The 25,423-nt window shown below is 48.8% G+C and overlaps 1 pseudogene; it reads right to left on the bottom strand.

Moving 5' to 3' along the window:
* Positions 1–22,993: 22,993 nt before the first annotated feature.
* On the bottom strand, positions 22,994–24,294 carry LOC123953964 (annotated as a pseudogene).
* Positions 24,295–25,423: the final 1,129 nt, after the last annotated feature.

Raw genomic sequence — 25,423 nt, 5'->3', positions numbered from 1 at the left:
GAGCCTCCAAGTGCCTGTCTCTTTCCCCCAACACCCCAGCTTCACCCAGCTCCTGAGCCAGGACCTAGGCCCTGCCCCTGTTTCTTCCAGCCCCTCCCAGGACTCTCCCTTAATCCCTTCTGCTTTGGCCTGACCTGGCAGGTAGCTGAAGATCAAAGCTCCAAAGGAAAGCTTGGGGTGGTGTTGGGCCAACAAGTCTCACTCAGGTGGGGAGACAGGCTTCCCAGCAGAGGGTGAGCCCCTTCCCCTGCCCACTGGAGAAGAGGGAGACCCCATGTAAGTCTGGCTTCGAACCCTGGACTTTGTGATTTTAGGGCTGGGCTCTCAACCTCGAGTTCTCCCAGGATTCCGGGGAGATTGGTGCTGTCACCGATTTCCCAAATGAGGAAACTGAGGCTCAACATCTGTGGTTGTTTCCTGTGGCTGCTCTGACAAATTGCCACAAAGTTGGTGGCTGAGCCATACATGTTTGTTACTTTATGGTTCTGGAGGTCAGAATGCTGACGCGAGTCTCACTGGGCTAAGGTCTGTGTCAACAGGGGCACATTCCCGATGTTCTAAAAAGAATCATTTCCCTGGTTTTTCCAGGTGCACAGCCTCCTTCCTCCAGGTCCAGAGTCAGCAGCGTCGCAGGCTAGAAGAGGTTCTGTCTTCTCCTAAGGGTTCCTGTGATTAGATTGGCTCATGTGGCTAATCCAGGATTATTTCCTTTTATCTCAAAATCCTTAACTTGAAGTATATCTACTTCAATGGCAAAGTCCCTTCTGCCATTTTCAGGAGTTCCAGGGATTAGGATGTGGACCTGTTTGGGGGGGGGGGGCGTTATTTTGCCCAGAACAGAGGGGTTAAGGGATCTGTCCAAAGCCACACAGCCCAGGAGTGGCAGAGCTAGGACTTGAGCCCCAAAACCCCAAGCCCCAAATCCTGTTGACCTCTCCTACTGGGTGCCCCTGCTGCTCTGGTTCTAACTTCTATTGACTGGATGAAGGTTGACCCAAAGGTTTCAGGAGACTTCTAAATTAATAAATGACTTTATAAATGAAGATGTCTCAGTAGACTGGCGCTCAGTAGATACCACTAGTGGGAGGGTGGAAATGTCAAAGGTAGGATGGAGTAAATGGACCCCCCAGTGTCACAGCTGCCCTGGAAGAGCAGGCTCCATTGTGGGTGCCCTAGCTTTGCCTCCATGCTTCTCCAGCGGCTCTAGGACTTCACCTAGAATTTGCATCTTGGAGTATAACCATGAGGTTTCATTTAGCAAGAACTGAGGAGAGAAGAGGCAACATGGATGGAGCTGGAAGATGAGAGGCCATGTCCTGTTTCCCACTCTCCTACCATCTACCTTAATAATAAGTAGGGGTCATAAAAGCCCTATAAAAATAGTCAGTGTATTTATTGTGGGGCTATTCTTAAAACTGTTTATATTTGTTAGGATTTTTTTCAGCAATAAAGGGATTTTTATTGGTTCATGATACTAAAAAACCAATAGGATAACCTTCAGGTATAGCTTGATCCAGCAGCTCATACATGCTCAGTTCTGTGGCTCTATAGTTGGATTCTCCCCTTGTGTTCCTAAGATGGCTCAAGAAGTTTCTGGGACTCTATGTCTCTAGATTCAAATTCAGTAGTAAAGAGAAAGTTCCAGGGTAGTAGAAAAAAGTTCTGGAATGGGTTTGTTGGTCTCAGTTGGTCTGTCTGGGGTCATCTGTGTATCTCTCAGTCAATAACCATGGGCAGAAGGATGGGACATGTTGATTGACTTGACGCCTGCCTCTGAAGCTGGAGATGAGGTCAGTTTCTCTTAAAGCACCAGATTGGCAAATTTGGGGTTCCATTAGGAAGGGAGAATGGATGTTGGGGAGTCTATGGTATGGCCCTCCCAATCATTATCATGTCCTCTTTGTGAGGACACATCCCTTTGCTCTTTCACAGTAATGGGCACATTTGTACCTATGGATACCATGAGTCTTTTTTTGTGGGGGGGGGGGTAGAGAGAAGGAGAGAGAGGCAGAGGGAGAAGGAGGGAATCTTAAGGAGGCTCCACACCCAGCATGGAGCCCAACATGAGACTTGATCTCACAACCTTGAGATCATGACCTGAGCTGAAATCAAGAGTCAGATGCTTAATTGACTGAGCCACCCAGGTGCTCCTGGATACTGTGACTTTTCTGTGTGTGTGGGTTGGGAGGGTTGGGTGAAAATCAGAAAGAAACTGAGGAGAAGAGAAAATGATGGTCAAATAGGATAGAGCCCGGGAGAATTAGCTCGTGGAAATTAATGTCACAAGCTCGTACTTTGTCCCCGCCTCTGTGAGCCTCAGTTTCCCCATCCATAAAATGGGGATAGTAATACCAGCATCATGAAATTAAGTGAGAGGTGCTTTGTAAAAAGGGGGTGGCCATTCCAATCCCTCAACAATCATTTATTAAGCACCTGTGTGTGCCAGGTGCCTTGTTGGGGATCTAATGATGGGCAAGCCAGATGTGGTCCCTAACCCAAAGGGCCCAGAATTTTCCAAGGATAAGAAGTTGTTGTTACCATTATTTAAAGATGCTAATGTCAGAGGGGGCCTCCCCAACTCCCTAACCAACCATGAGTGTGTAGGGACTTTTCCAAGGCCACAGAGTGGTAGAGCTGGGACTTGAACATGGAGCCTCCAACCCTCTCCAGTATGAGCCGGGGCCTCACCCTCCCCACAGTAGCTACTTTCTGGTTAATAGGCCAGACTTCCTTCTGGTGCACTTAGGAGCCACGTTTGATGTTGCTCAGCCTGGTTCCAGGAGCGTCCAGGCCCTCCTCAAATTACCACTGGTAATTGGGCTGGAGAGTTAATCATAGCTTTGAGGTTCCACTTTCCCCTCCGGCGGCCCTGCACTGTTGCTTGGAGAGGGAGGCCGAGTGCCAGCACTGGGTAATGATTTTTGTGTTCTGGGATGAAGCCACTGGGAGGAGGTCAGCCAGCTCTGCTCAGTATGTACATATGTGTGCAGGTCATTCGGGTGTGCATTGTGTGTGTGTGCACGCCGGGGGTCTGTGAGTGTCAGAAGTATCGCTGGGTGGGGTTGGGGCCTCCCCAGAGGAGACCTTGTTCCACTTGACCCTATCTGGGTCCCTAAGGCCATGTTACCTTTCCCTAGTCGGCCTCAGTTCCCTTAACTGTAAAACGGGAGTAATCCTCGTCGCGGTCCTTGTCTTCCTTAAGAGATGTTTGTGAACACCGCACAAGACCACGAGGCCAAAACTGGCTGGAAACTGGAAAGGGAAGGACGCCCCATAAGGATGCAGACAAGCTCCCCACTTTATTAGCTGTGTGCCCTCGTCTTCACCTCTCTTGGCCTGCTTTCATCTTCAGAATGGGGACAATATTGGGAGCCACCAAAGCTCATCAAAGCTAAGACTTCCATCGATTGCCCAACACCAGTATTTTATGTCCCATAAGTAAAGAAAGGAGGTGACCCACCAGGACCCAGTGCTCCCTTACACCAAGGTTATATTTTATTCTTACCAGAAGGGCTCTTTTGGACAACATTCTTTATCATAAGTCGGTCTTACGGATACATTACAAGGAAAGTATAAATGAAATAGAAGTGAATTGGTTAAGATGTGATTTAAGCATCTTCATATTCAGAAACCAACTTTTCGGAATCACTTTTCAACTCAGACTTGCCAGGGAACAGGTTTTCCCATGATTGTGTCCTCCGTGCCAGCAGGAGTGTGTGTGGGGGTTGGCGGGCTCTTTGAGAGAGAACTTGTCCTGCAACGTACTTCCTTCCAACCCCTCGACCTTCCTACATTCCATGGGGCCCTTTGGCCTCAAACTGTAAGAGTCATAGAGATTCAGAGGGAAGGTGACAGTTTGCGGCCCCTCCGCCAGCTTGGCAGGGGCTCGGAGGGCACGGAGACTACAGAAGTTTGGAGATTGGAGAACAGGTAGACGTGAGCTGGAAAACGGTGATTAGGGAAAGGCTTCCAGATGGCACCCCGAGTTCTCTGACCTCAGACGGGGTACAGAGCAGTTGTCACTTCTAAGGAAGGTATACAGTGGCACTGTGGGGTCATGACAGGGTGACCCTGGGCAAGGATGGCTGAGACCTCACACCTAGAGGCCAAGTGGGGATGTGGACTTATCAGGAAGGTCAGGAACCACATGGCAGGACATCCACCTCTGATTCTACCCAAGAGCTGGATGGCCCCGGCTCTAGTCAGTAATATTATAATGCTATATTTGTTATTTTAAAAAAAGATTTTACTTATTTGAGAGCGAGAGAGGGCATAAGAGAGAGCACAAGCCAGGGCCAGGGGCAGAGGGAGAGGGAGAGGCAGATTCCCCACTGAACATGGAGCCTGATATTGGGCTCGATCCCAGGACCCCAGGATTATGACCTGAGATGAAGGCAGATACTCAACTGACTGAGCCACCCCGACACCTCTATAATGTTAGATATAAGTTATGAATTTAAATGCTATTGAGGAAAGAGGAAGGAGTGAGGAATGGGGAGGAAGAATGCCAAATTGGTGGAACTCACCCTGATTTGCTCAAAGCAGATAAATCTTAATTGGCTGAAATTGATCTGAAATGACCAAGGTTATCCATTGGCTGGTTTAGGCTTCCCCCAGCAGGGAACAAGGAGCCCGAGACATAAACTACATTCATATGCAGGAAACAGAATGTTTTTGCATCTGTGAGTTTGTGTCCTGGGAAATCCACACTCGTTGCATATTCAAACTCACATGCCCGAGTGTTCCTGACCACATTGATACAGGCAGGAAAAAGATTCAAAGGACAGACATCCAAGGTAGCTATAGGTTTCTTCAATGGGCAGGACATGCACAGTCTAGGACAGATGTAGGAGCTGACTGGTATTGTAGGTCCCAGGCTCCTTCTGACTCGTTGGTCCACCCTCCTCAATACTTGAGGATTGAACACCTTATGATCTGATATGGCTGCCCAGATCCTCCCCTCACATCTGCATTCTATCTGGTAGGAAAGCAGAACGGGAAAGGGAGGACAGATTCATTCTTTCTTCCTTTTTTAAGGGTACCAACCTAAGTTGCACTCACAGCTTCCTGTCACATGACTTGGACTTACCCCGGTCACATGGTCATGAAGGCTGCAGGGGATGCTGGAAAATGGTCTTTCCTCTCCAGCCACGGGTCCACTTTTCAAAGGAGAGAGTGGATCTGGGGGAGGGACATCTAGCCGTCTGCTGCATGGTTGGCTTTCCATGTTCCTTATTCTGTTCCATAGTTAGTGAAATCATCCTGCCCTGTACCGCTGATTCCATTTTTACTTGTTTCTTCCTTCCTTGTCTGATGGGAGGCAGTGTGATGGAGAAAAAAGAATGAGAGTCTGATCTGGGTTTAAATCCTGGGTTTGACTTTGCCACTTTCTGACTGGGAAACTTAGGACAAGTCACTTAAACTTCCCGTGGGGGATGCCCAGATGTTCCCCCTTCCTGCGAAACAAAACCAGATCCTAAAACACACGTGCCCCAGCGGTGAGGAACACCGGGTGGCTGAGAGCTCTCCGGTGAGTCCCCCTCCAGAAATTGCCCTTAGCCAGAGGGAGCTACCTTGCCCAAGGCCATGCCCTTTCCTGGGACAGCCCACATACAGTGATGCCAGTGTGGGGGTACAGAGCCCACCCCTCGCCTCAGGGGAGGATATCTCTGAAGGACATTCCAGCTGCAGATCCTCCGGTGGGCTCGGCTGAGGTCTCTGTTCGGGACGCGCTCCAGCCCAGCTTCTCCCTCCACCCAAGCTGGCTCTCTTCCCCCCACTGCAACCCCACAGGTATGGATCCTGAGAGCACCCCTCAGCTAACTCCCGGTGTGCAAATCTCCACCCCACACTCTGCTTCCCCGGGAGGGACTCTAGGTCAGTTCCCCAGATCTGTAAACTTGAAACAATACTGCTGTGATGTTTTATAAGTGCAACTGCCCAGCACACAGTAGTTGCTCAGTAAATGATAACCTTGGTGAATGCTTCAATGGATAGGACCGACTCTGCCAGACAGCGTTTATATCCTCTGCCTGCATGATGTCATTTACTCTTCGTGACGAGCCTGGGAGAGAGGTACCACGATGATTCCCATTTTGCAGAGGAGCAAACAGGCTCAGAGAGGTCAAGTAACCCACTCCAGGTGCCCAGCTTGGGAGTACTCAGATGCAGCGCTGACACCTGTTAAGTGGTGGGTCAGGATGACAAGGCCAGAGCCAGGAGGACAGGCTCAGTGACTCCAGGGAAGGAGCCTCTGCGTGTCACCCCAGGGGCTCCTTCAAGGGAGCCAGGGGCTCTGCCTCCAAGGACAGAGGTGCTTTGTGAACGGAAGTGCGCTGGGCACGGCAGAGCTGTGCTTATCTCCCGTGATTCTTATTACGATGATGATGGCGCCCATTTGTGCAGCCCTCACCCTGCCCAGCCCGCATTAAGCACTTGACAGGCATCTTGTCATGTACTTCTCGCCTACCCCAGAAGGCAGGCGGCTGTTCCTGTCTGTTTTGTAAATGAGACAACAGAGGTTTGGGAAGGTTAAGTAAATTACCTCGGTCTGAGGGCAGGGAGGTGGCAATGTGGGTCACCAACCCCGGTCAGTGTGAGTCTGGAAGGTTGTCCCTCACCATGAGACCTTTGTCAGGATGAGGCCCTGAAGAAATTGCCCTCAAACAAACCCCAAATAGAGAGGATAGGTCTACAAGGGCTGGCCAGTGTCCCAGAGCAGGGGGTCCAGGGAGTTCCCAGGGACACCCTGGAGAAGCCCCTACTTTGATGGGGAGGCTCGGCTTCTCTCCAGGCAGAACCACTAGTCTGAGACGGGAGGTCCTGGGGGAGTTCCTGGGGGAGTTCCTGGTGGGGCAGAAGAGACACAGGCCTTGCCTGAGAGGAGACCCCAGTCTAATGAGGGAGGCTCAGGCCCAGCCCTTGCTGTCCACAGGGAAGAAGGAACAGTGGTGGAAAGGGGCCAAGGAAGGGGAGAAGCTGGAGCAGGAAGCTGGCTCGAGGCCAAGGCCAAGGCCAGTTTCTCCTGTCTTACCCATCCCCCATGCATTCGGGCCTCTGTAACAAGCCCGTGAGTAACTGCCCAGCAGCTGGGCACCAGTCATGAGGGCATGATGGGGCCTCATGAAGAAGCCACATGAGCTGGGGTGGAATGTGCTGATTTGGGAGCGGCCCTGTGTCAGGTTGCCATCGGCTGGCTCCACCATCCCCCTGGGCTGCCCACCTGCCCCCCGCCCCTGGTCCCCACCCCAGTGCTGAGTGGCCCCGGGCCACTTCTTTCCCCTCAGGACCTCAGTTTCCCTATCTTCCATGGCTCAGCCACCTCTGGGGACCATGGCGCTGAAGACGCCTCCCCCGCTGGTTCCCATTCTGGTCAGCTCCGTGTCCCACACCTCCTCAGCTCTCCATGCCCTCCACAGAGCCCCTTCCGAGGAAGACCCGAGCTGCTCCGTGGTTGGCCTTTATCACCTGCTCCCTGCCTGGGTTGGCTGATGTGGCAGGTTCCCTGTCGTCCTCTCCTGCTGGTCTGTTGCCTCCTTTCCCCGCCCCTGTCCGCCCCTGGCAGGGTGTAGGGGGTGGAGGGCTCTCAGCCACACTTCGTGGCCTCTCTGTGCGAGCAGCTCCCGGGGTGCGTGTCCAGCTGCCCATGTGGGGCTCCCGTGGGGGGGGGGTGGCGTCCCCGGTGTCACCTGACAGGAGAAATGATCACGGGGCTCACAGCCATTCTGCACACTCTGTTCTCGATGGGCTGCTGTCTCCCCTCCCCCACACTCACAGTCAGTGAGGACTTCACATTCCCACCCGGCGGCGGGGGGGGGGGGGGGGGGGGGGGGGGGGGGGGGGTTGTGCTGGTACCCAAAGTCAGGCACCCTCAGACGGTGTGTGCTGTAGAGCTGGGACTATGTATACGTTGAGCGTTTCCCTACCCTGGTTCTGGACTCCAGCCCTGGCATGTAGTAGGTGTTGTGCCCGAGTTTTCGTGTCGGAGAGACCACCAAGGAGCCAAGCACCTGATGCAATCGCACCAGGGTTTATTTGACAAGCTTAAGCTTGGGTCCAAGTATACCCAAAGCAGCAGTGTAGAGACTCGGACCGAGCTTAGTTAAGGCAGGGGTATTTGTAGGTTCCTGTTACTAAAGCAGGGTGGGGATTCCTAGAACCAAAGCAGGGTGGGGGTTATTAAAGCAGGGTGGGGGAAAGCTCAGCCTTGGGCACAGGGGTCTGAGATGGCTGCCGGAGCTAAGATAGCTGTACTTATGCTAAGGCTAAACCTGAGGTGGGTTGGCCTTAATTTTCTCGGCCTCCACATTTACCCCTGAACAATTTTGACCCTTAAATCTTTAGGGTTGTTGAAGGTGGAAGGTCTCATCTTCTGTAACTTCTTCCTGCTGAGTAGGGGCGTAGAGTTGCCCCTACCTACTCGGGTCAACATTGATCAGTTGGGGAATGTATAAGGGAGTTATGAAAGACAGAGACAGCTGAGTCCAGGGGTTTAAATCAATCATTGAAGGAAAGAGGGACTGTTTAAAGTGCTAACCTGAGTAGGTCAGAACCCAAGAAATATTTTGTGATAATCTGGAACATCAAGATGGCTGCACTTACATCAGGGCTAGACTCGAGATGGGTACAGCCTTGTTTTTCTTGGCCTCCACAGTAGGTGTTTAATAAATGGTGTTTTGTTTTTTTTTTTTCCCAGATAAATCCAGTGACTGGATGGTGGAGTAAATGCATGAAAGTTTCATCATCTGTGCAGTGGGGGTGGTTACGGGACTGCCTTTAGGTATCTGGGAGGAGAAATGAGAAATGTCTGCGGGGGGCTCCGCACAGCACCGGCTCATAGGACGTGCCCAGTGCATGCTGACCAAGACTATTACTGGGCTGTAATTTGGCAGGACAAAGGGATAGGGACTTGCGCCTGCCTCCCTGTCAGTTTCTCTTAGACCTCCATTGAGATTCCTGCCTTTAGAGTGAGTCTAGGCCAGTAGCTGATAGAAGAGCCCAGAACCGCTCAGCCCAGAGTCTCAGCCTCCAGCTCCTGGGGACTTGTGGGCCACCCAGACCTCAGTGTTGTCGTTGAGCAGTGACTGGGAGGGCAGCCAGCGACCCTTCAGGAGGACCTCATCTGAGAGAACAGAGCCAAGGCAGGACCCCGCACAGAGGGTGACTCCCGAGGTTGGACCAGCCTTGGGATCAGCCTCTGACTCTCTACTGTGCACCTGCCACGTGCCTCCAGCTGGGAGGGTATGACCTGGGTGAGATGTGGAAGGCAACTGCTTATAGGCAGTTAGGAATCAAGTACACTTGGGTCAAATCCTAATGGGGCGGCTATGGAGAAATCCCCTCTCCTGTCTGAGGCTCTGTGCTCAAGCTGCAAGCTGGCACTGAGGACTGAGTGAGCACAGAACCCAGCCTGAGGTGGTCGTGCTACCGGGTGCCGCACACAGCATTCCGGAAACAGAACCTATCCGTACGCTTAATTACAGCATATGGTCTTGGCTCTTAAGGATTTTGTATTCTCGCTGAGGAGACAGGATGGGTCAGGAGCAAGCTGGGAGTCCATAATTTCAGCTATGATGTGGGTCCCAAGGGATGAGCATCTTGGCATCGAAAGTGTAGCGTCACCTAGGTTGGAGTGATCCTGGAGGCCTTTCTGGAGAAGGGGTCCCTGAGCAAAGCTGCAGGGAGAAAACAGGCTGTGGACAGGTGGATGGGAGAGTGGAGGGCATTTGGGCTGGGGAACAAGGTACAGGAGTCATGCTGTTGGGGTGTGTGGCCTGAGGGCTGCCAAGGACACTTTTGGGGTGCAACAAGAATGGGGAGGGGGAGGCAGGCCCACAGGCTTCTGAAAGGATGCTGCTGAGTGGGCCTCTTTAAAGAAAGTTTTTCTCTTTCACACCTCACAGGGTTAAGAGTTAGCTTTAGCAGTTCAAAGGAGAGACAGGGGGGTTGCAGCCTCCCTTGTCTTCAGGGTCAGTCCAAGCCCCTCAGCCTACCCACCTGGGGCCCTTGGTGACCTGGCCTCTCCCCATCTCTCCTACCTGAGCAGCCCCACCCAATCCGTGGGCCCCTCTGAACAGCGCCCTTCCCCGAACGACGCCCATGCTCTAAACCACACCCTGCTTCTGAGGCCTTTGCCCTACTGTCCTTGGCCTGGAATGCCCTTTCCCCCACGCCCACCTGGCAAACTCCTCCTAATCCCTTTAGACTGACTTCAAAGCCACCTCCTCCTTGAAGTCTTCCTTGATCTGCCCAGGAGGGACTCCTTTCTCCTCTGTGCCCCACAGCACCCCCTGCCTGCATTCATCAGGACAAATGCATTTTGCTCTGCCAATTAGTGGCCGCGTGACCCTGGGCAAGTTATTAAATGTCTCAGTGCCTCAGTGTCCTCCCCAGTAAAATAGGGGCAATAATAACACCCGCCTCGAATGGGTTAACACTTGTAAAGCATTTAGAACAGTGCCTGGCATTTAGTAAGTAGTAAATGTTACCCATGATTAAAATAATTACTGTTGCCTCATAGGGCTGTTAGGAGGATTAGTGAGTTAATGCACGTCAAGTGGTCAGCATGGTGCGGGGCACCTAGTGAGCCCTTAACAAATCGGAACCTATCATCCCCATTGTTACTGCCATCCCCACCATCACAGTCCTCCTGTCCTCCTGTGGCCCGTCTGCCTCCCCTACACACAACCCCCGAGGCACTGCTGGGACCTGGCTGTCTTTGATCCCAGTGGCCAGTTCTGAACCCACCCCACAGTAGGTGTTCAGGAAGTGTGTTAAGTGGACAGGAGACGGGGTAAGAGCTGAGTGGAGAGGGCTTAGGGGAGCCATTTTTCCCTCCTTAGAATTTTTTTTTTTTTTAAGATTAATTATTTTAGATTGAGAGAGCAGGAGCAGGAGGGACAGAGAGAGAGGGACAAGCAGACGGCACCAAGCACCGAGCCCGACTGGGGCTCGATCCCACGACCTGAGCTGAAACCAAGAGTCTGACTGTGCCACCCAGGCTTGCCCTCCTTGGAATATTTTAAAGCTAGCCGCACTTGAGGCTTGGAAACTTCTGTCTAAGCTATGACCGTGCTCCAAGGGGGTGTCCTGTGAGACGTAGGTGAACCCAACTCCACAAACTAATAGCTGTGTGGCCTTGGGCAAGTCCCTTAAAAACGCGGGGCCTCAGTTGCCGGCTCTGTGTAATAGGGACGGTGATAGCCGCAGCCAGCGTTCATGGAGTGGCGGCTCCTGTCATAAAGGCTTTGCGCGTGGTGGCTAACTGAATCCTCATGGCCGCCCTGCGAGACAGGAGCTATTGAAACAGATGCAGAAGGCGTCAGTGCAGTGATGTGGGTGAAGGGTTTGGCTCCACATCTGGCCGTGGGGAGCACTCTGCTCTAAGAGCGGCCACAGAGGGGCGCCTGGCTCAATCAGTGGGTAGAGCATACAACTCTTGATCTCAGGAGTGGTGAGTTCAAGCCCCAGGACGCTCTGGATGCTGACTAGGACCGAGTCAGGCCTGTGCTCTAAGTTCTGGACCCTGCCTCCCGCCTGCACCAGGGTATGTTGGTGCATTCCAGGACTCTCTCTGGAGGCTGCTGGGGCCATTGGCCTCTCTGGTCTGCCTCTGCTGACTCCCCCGCCCCGTGGCATGAGTCAGGCAGCACTGCCTCCCTGGCTATGAGCCGGGCCAGCCAGCTACCGTGCATCACGTTTTGATGTCAGTTAATTACAGCCATTACTGTCATTATGAAAAATTTACGTGACCGTGCAGGTCCAGGAAGCCCCAGAATGCCCCAGGGGAGCTCCTCTCCAGGGCTGCTTAGGAGGAGGCTCCTGCTTCCAGCCAGTTCTGTCCTGTGCAGTTGGACGGGGAGCCGTTTTAAGGATGAAGAGGGTATCCCCATCGTGAGGCTGGAGCTCTGGACCAAAGATCTGAAAGAACGCTTAAAATGCACGACGGAGCTGGCAAGAACATAAAGAAGCTATTCAAGAGCCAAAAATAAGTTAAAAAAAAATTCAAGATGGGTGCACCTGGGTGGCTCAGTGGGTTAAGCCTCTGTCTTTGGCTCAGGTCATGATCTCAGGATCCTGGGATCAAGCCCCGCATTGGGCTCTCTGCTTAGCTGGGAGCCTGCTTCCCCCTCTTTCTCAGCCTGCCTCTCTGCCTGCTTGTGATCTCTCTCTGTGTCAAATAAGTAAAAAATTTTTAAAAAATTAAAAAATTAAAAATTAAAAAAAATTCAAGATAAAGAAAGGATGTGGACACAAATCAAGAGAGGAAAGTGAGTCCCACCCTGGCAAATTCCCCTGAAAGATGCCTGTGAACTAGAGCTTTGTCAGTTTTTCAATGGAAGCGAAATGTACAGAGAATGCCGTTCACCCCTTTTAGTGTGAAGGTTTTTAAATTTTGACGAATGCAAAAGGCAGTTGACCCTCGAATGACATGGGGCTTTGTGACGCCAACCACCCCTCCTCCGTCACGCTGTTGAAAATCCCCCCATCACTCTTGACTCCCCAAACTTAACTACTAACAGCCTACTGTTGACCAAAACTGGTAACACAACAGTCAGTCAACACGCATCTTGTCTGTTCATGGACTGTGTCCTGCATTCCTACAGGAAAGTAAGCTAGAGAAATGAAAATGCTGTGATAGTTGTTTGGAGGAGGAAATGCATTTGCCCTACTGTTCTGTATTTATCAAAAAGAAAGTGAAGTGTAAGTGGACCCGCACAGTTCAAACTGTGTCCTTCAAGGGTCAACCATCGTTGCGACCCCATCACCGTCGTCAAGAGCCACCTGTTTCCTCTCCTCTTAAATCTCCCTGTGTCCCTTTATAGTCAGCCTGTTTTCTCGTCTCTGGCTCTTGGCAAACAGTGATCTGGTTTCTGTCCCTGTGGTTTTGCCTTTTGTGGGATGTTGTAGAAATGGAATCCTATAGTATGTTACCTTTCGTGGCTGGCTCTTTTTCAGCATAAAGCATCCGAGAGTGAGTGTGGTCGGGTACGCGTGTGCTTTATGTCATTGTATGGACGTACCACATTTTCCTTATCCATTTGCTTGTTGAGGGACATCGGGCTTGTTTGTGGTTTGTGGTGATTACGAGTAAAGCTGTTTTATGCACGTTCATGCACAGGGCACGGTGTGAATGTAGGTTTTCATTTCATCTGGGTGGGTAGCTAGGAGTGAGTTCATGGGGTTGTAGGGCATGTATGCGCTAGACTTCACGAGACTGCCCTGCCAAACTGTTTTCCCAAGTGCCTGTGCTACTTTGCAACCCCCTCCGTGACCAACAATGTGCAGCTTTGCTTTTCTTATTTACATTTTAACGATTTTATTTATTTATTTGGGAGAGCAAGAAAGCAAGCATGTCAGGGGAGGAGCAGAGGGAGAGGGACAGGGAGACTCTATACTGAGCATGGAGCCCAAGTGGGGCTCGATCCTATGACCCTGAGATCATGACCTGAGCCAAAATCAAGAGTCAGACACTTAACCAATGGAGCCCCCCAGGCACCCCTGGAACTTTGGCTTTAATAGATGCACATGAGACAGGACATGTAGCCCAAGACCTGACCAGGTAGAAAGGGGGATCTGAGATCTTTTGCAGACAACGTCTTCAGTGAAAGAGTAAACTTGCAAAGTATCTGTCTTCCAAAACGGCATGCAAGAAAAATGTTGGTTTTGGTTTTGACTCAGGATGGAGGGGGGATAACCACTTCCCCATGCCAGCCCTCAGGAAAGACTAGAATCCAAATTCCTACTTCTTGCTTGGTCAGAAACCTCCAGCTGAGAATTTAAAGTAGATCCAGATGAGTAATACTCCCAGGTCTCCAGCAAACAAACAAACAAACAATCCCCCAAAACCAAGAACACTAAAATCCTTTTTGGGGAAAACATCAATCAAAGCCTTAAAAGCCTTATAAAATTCCCACAGAGTCCTAATGGTCATGAGCTTGCACTGAAAAATATTAAAAACACACAAAAACCAAGATTCCATGGACAAGTTTTAATAGAAACAAGAAGCAGGAGGACCAGATCTGCAAACCCTCAGATACGGCAATGAGAGCATTCATCTTAGGAAATAAAGGTGCCCAATCATTTAAACAAATGAAAGTATTGAAAGTAGGAACAAGGAATGAGACTATCAAGAATGACCAAGCACGGTATCTTATAAAATTAAGCAGATGCTTACCAAATGAACCAGCATCTCCACGCCTAAGTATTTGCCAAAGAGGAATGCAAACCAATATGTCCCGGGAAAGATTTGTGCATGAATGCTCATAAGAATTTCTGAGAGCCCCAGACTGAACACACAAATGTCCACCAACAGGCAGACAGAGAAACAGATTGCGGGATATAGTGGAATGGTATCTAGCAGTAACAGGAGATTAACTACAGATACTTTCAACTCTACCATGTGGAGAGAGAGAAAGCTAGATACAACACACTGTATGATTTCATTTTTATGAATTTTTCAAAAAAGACAAAAGCTAATTTCTAGTGACAGAACGCAGATTAGCGGGTGCTTGGGGCCGAGAGTAAAGGGGGCCAAAGGACACGAGGCTCCTTTTTTTGGACAATGGAAATGTTCTCCATCCTGACTGTGGAGGTGGTTCTGTGAGTGTCAAAACTCATTGAACGGTACACTTCAAACTTCAAATAGAGGCTTTTACTGGGTGCAAATTATACAATATAACTGCACCTGGGGAAATTACACTTCAGTAAAGTTAATTTTAAAAAAGCAATAAATTGGGGTGCCTGGGTGGTTCAGTCAGTGAAGCATTGGACTCTTGATTTCCACTCAGGTCATGATCTCAGGGTCCTGGGATTGAGTCCCGAGTCCGGCTCTGCGCTGGACGTGGAAACTGCTGGAGATTCTCTTCCTCTCCCTCCCTCTCCACCCCTGCCCCCTGTCTCACATGTACACACACTCTCTCTCAAGAAGAAAAAAAATTAAATTAAAAAATCAATAGGCAGTTTGACAAAGACTCAACTTGAGCTTCTATAGATGAGATGTATAAAACTGAAGGAGAAAATAGAACGGATAGGTTGAGTAGTAGATTAAACACTGAAGAGAGAGCTGAGAAGAGAACCGATGAACCAGGAGGTTGGTGGATAAATACTCAGATCCCAGCACAGAAGAATGAAGAAATGTAAAGGGTGGCATAAAAGCCTCTAAAACAAATTGACTCAGCTTTCTCGAAAGGGACATCAGGGAAATAAGGAGCTACGCTTTCAAAGGGAAGAAGGCTGAGAGTTTTCTAAAGCTAAGAACAGATGAATCCTCATATTCAGAAACCCCAGCATGCAAAATAAAAATAAAATAAAATAAAAATAAAATAAAATAAATATAATAAATAAATAAATAAATAATAGAAAAATAAAAGAAAAAGAAATACACAACTAGACAATTAGATTGAGATTTCAGCATACCGAAGATAAAGGGAAGACCCTAAGAGCCCAGTAGGAGCAGAGGGACAGCGACAGGGGTGATAGGGGACCTTTGATCAGAGACAGCGGAAGCTAGAGGCCACATCCACAGGAAAGACCGAGGGTGGGGGGCGTGGGGGGGGAGATGGGGCAGCCCTCGACCAGCCCTGGATGCTTCTGAAGCTATCTTTGTGGAACCGGAGGGAATTAAGGGAGTTTCAGATCCGGAAAAGCTGAGAGTGTGGTCCCAGATGAGACACATTTAGAGGAGATCGTGAAGGATGTGCTTCAGAAAGAAAGAACATGATCTTAGAAGGAAGTCTGAGCCACAGATGGAATTGTGAGTAATAAACACGCCAGACATGTGGCTAGATGTAATTAAACACCAAATCTATAATTAGCTGTAATAATGTCTTTTTTGAGGGCTTAAAAAAATAGAGTGAAAATACCAGACAACAGCAGCATGTTAAGTCACGAGGGGGTGACAGGATTTAGAGCTTTCTCAGGTGGCTGTCCTGTTTTGGAGGAAAGTAGCTGTAGTGACTTACTTACATACGCTTTCGGACAGAGGTCTGCAGACTGTGGCCCTTGGGCCCAATTGGGCCCATTGCCTGTTTTTATGCATAAAGTTTTATTGGAACACAGCCATGCGCATTCCTTTAGGTATCGTTTATGGCTGTTTTCATGCTACCGACTGCGGCAGAGCTGAGCGGTTGCTATCCAAACTGTGGTCCGCGAAGCCTAAAATATTTACCACTGGGCACTTTGTAGGACACGTTTGCTGGCGCCTGCTTCAGGGAAGCTCCTGAAAGAAGAGAAATAGAGGCGATAGCATTTAAAGGGAGGGGTTGGATAGAACGAGGAGAAAACTCAGTTCAAAAAAAAAGGGGGGAAAGAAAGATCTTAAAAAAATCAGGGGTGGCAGAAGTAAATCTAGCCCCCGCCCGATTCTCTGCTCCCACTCCAGCGAGAGGCCCTCGCAGGGGAGGCCGGACACACCGTCTCCACTTATCACCTTTCTTCTCTCCCAACACACTCCAGTGAGGCACTTGTCCCTGTGGCCCCCTGTCCCAGCTCTGGTCCAGGTGACCAAAACCTCCCTATGGCGAGCCCAGGGGTTGAGAGCTTCCCGACTGGGGTCCCGTGGAGGGAGGGTCCTGGATGGCCAGCTGTGGATTCACTCAGGTCGTGGGCAGGGCCCAGGGTGGCCAGAGATCCTCAGTCTGTCACATTCGTCCCTGAGCAGCCTTGTGTGTTTCCCAGGGGCCACACCAACATTGGTGTTTTCTGTGTGTGCCGTGACAGAGGAAAGGCGGGAGGCCTGGCTGGGGGCCATCTTTCGTCCTCTTCTTAGACTCCTCTGCAACATGTCACACAACGGATCGTGCCCCTTCTTGAAACACTCTTCCGGACACACCCACTTCTGCTGGGTTTTCCTCCCTCCTCCCTGGGTGTTCCTTCTCAGGCTCCGTGGTTCTCTCCAACCTCTGGTTGTTGGAGGACTACAGGCGCGTCCCTGGGGCCTCATCTCTCTCCTGTCTACACTCCCAGGAGCACTCATCCAGGTTCCCGGCTTCGAAACAGCCCCATGATTCCTGCCATCACACCTCCAGCCCAGCCTCACCTCTGAACCCTAGAGGGACCTCTGCCCGCCCACCCCCCCATGCATCGGCTCGAGGAGACCTAATGGCATCTCAGTCTCAACACCCACAAACCAACCTCCTGATTTCTAGCCCTACAAGCCTACCCCTTGCCCAGGGTCCCCATTTCAGTCGGTGGCAGCCCCAGGCTTCAGGGGGCCCACCCCCAAACATGGAATAGCCTTTGGCTCCCGTCTTTCTCTCCCACCCCACATTTGATCCATCCGTGAACGCTGTCAGATCTGCCTCCAAAAAACAGTTTCAGTCTGAGGACTTTCCCCCTGCTCCACCACCACTTTCTCATTAGGGTTATTATCGCTGTCCCTGACCCGGGTCTCTGCTTCACCGTGGCCTCCTATGAGATGAGTGACGGTCAGCAAGGCAGCCAGAGGGATTCTGTGAGAACCCAGGTCAAGTTCATGTCTCTTCTGCTTAAACCCTTCGCATGGTTCCTCAACTCGTGAAGACATGAGGCCCTTCCTTCTGTCTTCAAGGTCAACACGAGTCTACCTTGCACCTTTCTGACCTCATCTCCTAACGTCGTGTCCTTTTCCCTCCACCCCCAGCCATGCTGGCCTCCCAGCAGGTCCTTGGATGTGTCTTGGGGCTTTGCACATTCTGTTCCCTTTTCCAGCATGGAGATTCCCCCAACCCCAATATCCCCACTGCTCGTTCCCTTGCTACCTCAGGTCCCTGCTCAAGTGTTACTATGCTGGAGCGGCTTGCTGGCCCCTGTACAAAACAGTGGTCTTGGGGTGTCTGGGTGGCTCAGTCAGTTAAGCATCTGACCCTTGATTGTGGCTTGGGTCGTGATCTCAGGGTGGGGAGATTGAGAACTCCATTGGGCTCTGCACTGGGGGTGCAGCCTGTGTAAGATTCTCTCTGTCCCTCTCCCTCTGCCCCTCCCCCTTCTGTCCCTCTCTTAAAAAAACAAAAACAGAAAAACAGCAGCCTTGCCCTGCTCTGTGGCGTTGAGCACCATGTCTTACCACTGTTGGCGTTAACCTTGATCACCCGGCTCAGGGCATGTTGGTGAGTGTCCTCCACTTGTTATGGGTTGAACTGTATACCCCCATTCCCTAAATCCATGCACTCACATCCGAACCCCCAGCACCTCGGAATCTGACCCCATCTGGAGATAGCATCCTTCCAGAGGGAAACAAGCCAAAAATGAAATTTGAAAGTGAAATGAAATTTCAGGTGGGCCTGAACCCAATATGACAGGTGTCCTCATAATAAAAGGGGTGATCTGGAGGCAGACATGCAGGGAGAATGCCACATGAGTGAGGAGGCGGCCATTTAAGAGTCCCAAAAGTGGCCAGGAAAAGGTATTTTCCTGGGGCACCTGGGTGGCTCAGTTGGTTAAGTGGCTGCCTTTGGCTCAGGTCATGATCCCAGGGTCCTGGGATCAAGTCCCACATTGGGTTTTCTGCTCAGCAGGGAGCCTGCTTCTCTCTCTCCCTCTGCCTGCCGCTCTGCCTACTTGTGCTCTCTATCTCTGTCAAATAAGTAAATAAAATCTTTTTAAAAAAAAAAGGTATTTTCCTCACAGTGGTCAGAAGGAACCAGCCCCACGGATACGTCCACCTCGGACTTCCAGCCTCCAGAAATTGACTTGAGACAGTCCGTTTCTGCTGTTTGAGCCACTCAGTTTGTGGATTTCTCTATGGCAGCCCTAGCAAATATATACACCACGGTGCAGTCACTCTTTCTTCCTCCTCTCCACACTCTGTGTGTTGGAAGAAAGTCACGCGCAGCCTGCAATTAAGCTCCACCTCCTTGAGGGGAGAGTGGCTACAGAAGCTGTTTGGAATTCTCATCCATGGACAGTATCTGTGTTAGTCATGTGTTCGTTGTCCGTGTCCCCCAACCAGACTCGACCTCCTAGGGCTTGGATGGTGGCTCTTCTGCTCACTGCCATGTCTCAGTGACTAGAACAGTGCCTGGCACAGAGTAGGGACCTGAATATTAGAATGTCCAAAAGCGATGAGTCAACAATGATGATAATTGGAAATGGACTAAATTATCTACTTTAAAGACATAGATAGTCCGTGTAGATGAAGAAGTACAATTTTGTACTAAAGAAACTCCCCAAATATTAAATCAGGAAGTTTGAAGAGTAGAATGAAAAAAAGACAGATGAAAAGAAATGCCAACCTAAAGGAAACTGGTCTGGCTTTAATATCACGGATAAAATGTTATTAGAGGAGCGCCCCGGTGACTTACTCAGTTACACACCTGACCTTTGATCTCAGCTCAGGTCTTGATCTCAGGGCTATGAGTTCAAGACCCGCATTGGGCTCTACCCTGGGCATGGCGCTTACATTAAAAAAAAAGAGAGAGAGAGAGAAAAAAAATTATGGTGAAAACATTATTAGGAAACAATAATGTTATTTTTATAATAAAATAGAATAATTATAAATAAATGTATAATTAAGGAGATTGCCATGTAATATTAAAAGGTTTGGTACAGGGGCGCCTGGATGGCTCAGTGGGTTAGGCCTCTGCCTTTGGCTCAGGTCATGATCTCAGGGTCCTGGGATTGAGTCCTGCATCCGGCTCTCTGCTCAGCAGGGAGCCTGCTTTCCCCTCTGTCTCTGCCTGCTGCTCTGCCTACTTGTGATCTCTCTCTCTCTCTGCCAAATAAATAAATAAATAAAACTTAAAAAAAAAAAAAGGTTCGGTACATTGGAAAGCCAGAATAATTCTGAACTTGTATGATCTAATGACATGAGTTCAAAATATATAAAGTGAACTTCTTGGCTTTTCTTCTTGCCTTTCTTTTGTATATCCTGGACTGGATACCAAAGAAGGTAGGAACCCAGAAACATCAACAGGCCGAGATGACAAAAAAAAAAAAAAAAGGCTCCATAAAAGTCTGCTTTCTCGGGCCAATGAATAAGAAAAGAGGCAGCCGAGCAACAAAGGCTGTCTTAGACAATGAACCGCTGTGTTCCAGCTGCATACTCCAGAAAGAACTGTCTCCAGTATCATCCCAAAAGCAAAATTTACAGGAATGGAGATCGTATATAGTGTGCTTTCTGGCCACGATGGAATTAAAATAAATCTGAATAATTTCAAACTCTTGGCAACTAAAAACATATGCTTGTCAATGATCCATGGGTCAAAGAGGAAGTCTCAAGAGAAGTAAAAAAAAAAAAACAACAACATTGAACTGAATGAAAATTGGAATACATCCTATCAAAATGTATAGGGCACAGAGGAAGCTGTGCCGAGAGAGAAACCTACACTAAATGCTGATGCAGAAAGGTGATGTAGAAGTCTCGAGCCATGTTCCAAGCTCCCGCTATGAGAAGCTAGAAAAGTGAAAGAAGCCCAAAGCAAGCAGAGGGAAGAAAGTAAGCAAGCTAAGAGCAAAAATCAATGCGGTCCAAAACAGAAGAACGATAGAGCAATCAATGAAACAAAAAGCTGGTTCTTTGAGGTCAATAAAATGGACAAATGTCTAGTGAGACTGACAAAAAAGACAGAAGGCACGGGTTGTCGATGTCAGGAATGAAGCCGGGGATATCCATACAGAACCTGGGCTATCAAAAGATTAAGAAAGGAATAATACAAACTACACGTGTAAGTCTGACAACTTAGTTGAAACGGGCCCCTTTCTCAGAAAACACAAAGAACCGAGATTCACCCAGTATGAAATAGGTAATTTGGCCCTGTACCACTTAGAGGAATTGAATCCACAATTTAAAAACTCCTGAAGGGCGTGCAGCTCTTGATCTCAGGGTCCTGGATTTGAGCCCCCTGTTGGTGTAGAGATTACTTAAATAAGTAAAACCTAGAATCCATAAGTAAATAAAAACTCCTAAAAAAGAAATCCGGCCCAGATGTTTTTGCTGGAGAACCCTACTATGCATTGAGAGAATTATCACCAGTCCTGCACAGTCTCTTCCAGAAAACAGAAGAGGAGGTCATTTCGCAATTCATTTTATGAAGCCTGAATGACACCTAAAAATAGAGAGCAATAAAAATATTACACATATAAAATACAAAAAATCCAAGAATCACAAAAATCTATGAAGGCAAAGTGGACTAAATGCTGAGCACTGGATGGGGGGTAGATTTTAACCCATCTCACTAACTGATGAGGCCGACAAGAAAATCCGTAGTCCATAGAAGGTTTGAGAAAAACAAATAGCAGACCCCACCCACTCAACAGACACAAGCACTTTGCTTTGATCGTAGACAGACAGACAGATCGTAGACATTCTTCTCCAGCGCAGGGAACATAAGTGAAAACTGACCATGCGAGTCCTGTCCAGAAACCAAGTCTCAACAAAATGGAAATAAATTGCTTCCTTCAGACCACATCCAACTCTTGTGCAATGAACTTAAAACTCAGTACAGATAGTAAGAAAAACCTATTTGTGTGGAATTTAAAAAAAGATTTATTTATTGATTTTTGAGAATTTGTGGGGAGGAACAGAGAAGGAGAATCTTTAAGCAGACTTCCCACCGAGTGTGGAGCCTGATTCGGGGCTCAATCCCATGACCCATGAGACCACAACCTGAGTCAAAACTAAGAGTCAGATGCCTAGCTGACTGAGCCACCCAGATGCCCCTTGTTGGGAAATGTTTTAAAAAGGCCTTGTAACTTGTCAGTTAAATTATGAACGGAAATTGTGAATGGAAAAATAGTGGAAAGACAACATCTGGAAACCAGTGGGCTCAGCTACAGTGGTTCTTAGAAGTATCTGCCTTTGGCTCAGGTCATGATCCAAGGGGTTTGAGATCAACCCCGCATCAGGTTCTCTGATCCCTGGTGAGCGTGCTTCTCCCTCTCCTTCTGCCATTCTCCCCCTCCTTATGCTCTCTGGCTCTCTCTGTCAAATAAATAAATAAAATCTAAAAAAAAAAAACCTCAAAACCAAAATGCAGAGTCTGAAATGTTTATGGTGGAAAATAAGAAAGGCAGAAAATTAATCAAAATATAATATAATATATAATAAAATAATATAATATAATATATACTATAATAAAATATAATATAATTCTCAATATAAATTGAGAATTCATGAAAATAACAAGATTAACCCAAAGAAAGGAATGATGAGTAGAAATGTGGGAGAATTGGTGAAAAAATTAAGATTAAAAAAAAATCGGAATTTGGTTCTTGGAAAAGATTAATTAAATTGATAAACTTTTGGCAAGATTCAGTGGGGTGGAAAGAGAAACATATAAATAAAGGAACTTAATGAGAGAGGCACAAGAGGGTCTGATGATGTAGACTAGGTGGTTCAAGAAAGCCACCCAGTTCCTGGAGGGGACAGACACCACTTCAGCTCTTCTGGCCTTGGAAGGACCCCCAAAAGGTCACCCACATCGCAGTCTTTTGGAGAAGGCAGTCCTGCCCCTCGGGGAGCTTCATGGTCCCACTGGCAATCATGCAGGAGCTTGGGCCTGCAGGGGGTACCTGCTTTCTGTCTGATGGAAGCCCTCAGAGCAGGAGCCCCTTCCTTGGATGGTAGTGAACTGTCAGATTACCATATGGCTGCCCACTGATTCCCAGAGCAGCTGCACCCTCCCCCCACTCCACAGCTGGATGAGCATTCTAGTTTCTCCACATCTTCACCAACACTTGTCATTATCTGTTTTTTTATTTGTTTGTTTGCTTTTGTTTTTTGGGTTTTTTTTTTTTAGGGACTAACACACCCTTTTAATATGTTTTAAAATATTTTTAAGGTTTAAAAAGTGTTTAAAGTTTGTAGTTCCTAGTAGGAAAACATTATCTGAATGAATACCCTAATGGCAAACCACTGTAGAATGTTTCAGTTGCATGGGGGAGCGGAGGGGTAGGGATTCTCTTCACAGCACCCCAGCTTTCTTCATGAGAAGGTCGGAGGTACACTGGTTTGTATTATTTCGACATCCATTAGGTGATCCAAGTTGCTTTTCCTTCAGCAAGGGCTTTATTTGTCAGAAGGGCATTATGCTTGACCTCCAAATTTGGCTGACAATTTACTGATGAAATTCATAACCTTTGGGTTGCCCTGATATTTTGACATATTTGCTGGGTTCTGGGCCACATCCTGGAAGGCCACCATAACTTCTGGATCCTGCATGGCTGCAAGAACTTCCGGATCACTAAGAATTTCATTGAGCCCAGGCATTCCTGCCATTCCAGGCATCCCTCCAGGAAGATTACCAGGCATTCCCCCAGGAAAGCCACCTGGGAAAGAGCCATACTGAGCTCCTGATTGTTGTCTGGCTTCTTCCTCCCTCTGGGCTCTCCTGTTCTTCCCTAGCCTTCTTAACCCTTTCTATTCTTTCTTTGATCTCTCGCTCTTCACGTTTTTGCTCCTATTTTCTCCAATGTTCAGCAATTTTCTGGGCCCTCGGTTGAACTTCTTTCAGCATCGCACCAGCATCTTCATCATAATCCGGTTTACAAGCAAGGGCAAGATCATGTGCTGCTTCTTCCCAATGGCCCAGAAGTCTATGTGCTTTCCCGCGCCACTTATAAGGCTGGGCTGAATCAGGATTTATTTCAATAGCTCTGTCACAGTCTCGAATGGCAGCATTTGGCTTCTGTAATTTGATGAAGACCCTGGCTCTCTTGGCATACAGAATGGCCAAGCAAGGATTTAGTTTGATCTGTGAACAAGTCAATGGCTTTCTGTAGTTCACCATCATTTAGGGCATCAATGGCAGCCACTTTTTTATCATTTGCCTGATCCATCATTTCCTCGGTTATCTCTGCATTTTCATCTCCCATTTCTTTTTTTTTTTTTTTAATTTTTATTTATTTGACACAGAGAGAGAGAGAGAGAGATCACAAGTAGAGCAGCAGACAGAGAGGGGGAAGCAGGCTCCCTGTGGAGCAGAGAGCCCGATGCGGGGCTCGATCCCAGGACCCTGAGACCATGACCCGAGCCGAAGGCAGCGGCTTAACCCACTGAGCCACCCAGGCGCCCTCATCTCCCATTTCTTGACGGGCATCAGTATCTGGTTCAATCACACCTTCATTGTCAATTTCGAGATCACTTTCCTCACTTGATGGTTCATCTGTCTCTATGTTTTCCTCCGCCTTCTTACTATCTTGTTTTTCTTCCTTGATACTGTCTTCTGATTTAGTTTTATGAGTGGCAGGTGGTATTTTACCCCCCATGCTCTCCACCCACTCCTGCAGGAAACGCATTTCCCCGGTGTGCAGAATGCTCGGATCCTGCTTACACATTTTCACGAAAGCCCGAAGCTCGCTCACTTGGCGGGGGTCCATGGTCCAGAGGCAGTGGCAGGCGGCAGGCGCGGCTGAGGTTGCGACCCGATTCCAGGTACGGGTACTAGCTCAGCGTGGTCGTGTGGAAGGCTTATCTGTTTTTTTGATAGTAGCCATCCTAGTGGGTGTGAGGTGGTCTCTCAGTGTGGTTCTGATTTACATTTTCCTCCTGACTCCCAGTACTGGGAGTACATCTCCCATCTAGATGTCTTCTTTGGAGAAATGTCTATGTCTATGTAAATCCTGGGACACCTGGTGGTGGAGTCTGTTAAGTGTCCTGCTCTGGATTTTGGCTCAAGTCATGATGGCGGGGTCATGAGATGGAGCCCTGAGTGGGGCTTTGCGCTGGGCACGGAGCATGCTTAAGATTCTCTCTCTTCCTCTCCCTCTGGCCCATCTGCGTGTCTCACTCTCTCTCAAAAACAAACAAACTGATAAACAAACAACTTGGTCCATTTTGTAACTGGGTTGTCGTTTTGCTATTGAATTGTAAGAATTCTTGATATATTCTGGATAGTAGATCCTTGTCAGACTGCGGTTTACAAATATTTCCCCATTCTCTCAAATGTCTTTCACTTTCTGGATTTTGTCTTTGAAGCACACATTTTTAAATTTTGATGAAGCCCACTTCATCTTATCCTTTTTTAGGGGCTAAAATTAAATTTAGACAAAAAGAAAAACGTGTGCAACAAGTGTGAAAACTCAGATGTACTGGACACATTTCTAGAAAAATATAACTTATGCATCCAACCCGCGGTGTGCTGGTAAATGCTTTACAGTTGGCATCCCAAACCAATAACCCACACATGCACACGCACAAAACCCCCTCTGTTGGTAGCATTTGCCAATTTCCGTGGTGTGACTTTTCCCACCGTGACCAGGTTCAAGCTACAGTGAGACATCTCTGATGGGCAGAGATGTACAGCGTCCCCTCCGCAAAGCTGGCCTCCAGCACTCCGCGGAGCTGTGACAAGAAATGGACTCCTGCTGTGTCTTCCTGCACCTGAGCCCCCGCCAAGCCACCCTCCACTCTGGGAGAGTCGCTGATGGTGCAGCTAGCGAGGGCTTATTGGGGGAGGGTCCTGCCAGGGAGCAGTAGCCCAGGAATCCCCCTCACTGGTGGCCTAGC

The sequence above is a fragment of the Meles meles genome, chromosome 1, assembly GCF_922984935.1.
Source record: "Meles meles chromosome 1, mMelMel3.1 paternal haplotype, whole genome shotgun sequence".
Taxonomy (NCBI): domain Eukaryota; kingdom Metazoa; phylum Chordata; class Mammalia; order Carnivora; family Mustelidae; genus Meles; species Meles meles.
This window is presented reverse-complemented; position numbering and strand designations above follow the sequence as displayed.